Genomic DNA, 1,157 nt, shown 5'->3' with positions numbered 1-1,157 from the left:
TTATCTATGATGGATGCTGAAGGAGAATGGCAAACACATTCTCCAATCAAATAAAGCAAGCTATTTTAATTAGCGAGACTAGATATCTCCCAGGTTCCATGAGATTATGAGGCATACCCTCTAAGGGAATATTTGTAAGAATTTATGGGGCAGGACTGTAATTCCTCTTTTTCCTCCACTCCACAGCCTGATACTTCGCTGTTTTCAAGAATGCCTTCTGACAACTTTTACACCTTCACCCTCCTTTCATAGGAGTTAATTATATCTACTAACATGTAACAAGCATCTAGTGCCAAGCACCAGGCACTGCACCGAAGGATATGACCATTCCTTCTCTCAAGACACTTATGACCAGTGGGCAGGCTATAGACGTAAACACGTTTGCTAAATAACTACAATTTTCTTTTTTTTGAGATGGAGTCTCGGTCTGTTGCCCAGACTTGAGTGCAAGGGCACGATCTCATCTCACTGCAATCTCTGCCTCCTGGGTTCAAGTGATTCAGCCTCCTGAGTAGCTGGGATTACAGGCACCTGCCACCATGCCCAGCTAATTTCTGTATTTTTAGTAGAGACAGAGTCTCACCATGTTGGTCAGGCTGGTCTCAAACTCCTGACCTCGTGATCCTCCTGCCTCGACATCCCAAGTGTTGGGATTACAGGCGTGAGCCATCGTGCCCAGCCAAATAACTACAGTTTTTACGGAAAGTATAGAATGCTTCATGGATTTGTGTGTCATTCTTGCGCAGGGACTATGATAATCTTTTGCGTATCATTCCAATGTTCACATATGTGTGCTGAAGCAAGCACTAAATTATTATTTTAGACTCTGGAGAAAACAAAGTTTACTGAATTAAACTGAGATTCACTATGATGGAACCTGACAGCAACAGGACACCACCATTATTTTCATTCTACTAAAGTCCCCTTAAAATGAAACTATACACACACTTCATCTACAGTTGAATATACCTTCAACTTGGTATTTAAATGCCAGGTTTAGAAAAATATTACTAGTACATAAACTTCAGGGGGAAACCATCTTAGTCAATAAGTAGATTATTTAATTATTGTTCGACTTACGATTTTTCAACTTTACATGGTATAAAGCTGTTACAATTTCAACATTCTTCAAATTTTGAATTTTGACTGACCTTTTC

At 39.8% G+C, this 1,157-nt stretch overlaps 1 non-coding gene across 1 annotated transcript; it reads right to left on the bottom strand.

Annotated features, from left to right (window-relative positions):
- Positions 1-701: 701 nt before the first annotated feature.
- Positions 702-805, bottom strand: LOC117079761. Its single transcript, XR_004435603.1, has one exon. It is a non-coding gene; the product is annotated as a U6 spliceosomal RNA (small nuclear RNA).
- Positions 806-1,157: the final 352 nt, after the last annotated feature.

This window comes from Trachypithecus francoisi, unplaced genomic scaffold, assembly GCF_009764315.1.
Source record: "Trachypithecus francoisi isolate TF-2019V2 unplaced genomic scaffold, Tfra_2.0 Lachesis_group7, whole genome shotgun sequence".
NCBI lineage: Eukaryota > Metazoa > Chordata > Mammalia > Primates > Cercopithecidae > Trachypithecus > Trachypithecus francoisi.
The sequence above is the reverse complement of the archived record's forward strand: the minus strand, read 5'-3'. Positions and strand labels throughout refer to the sequence as shown.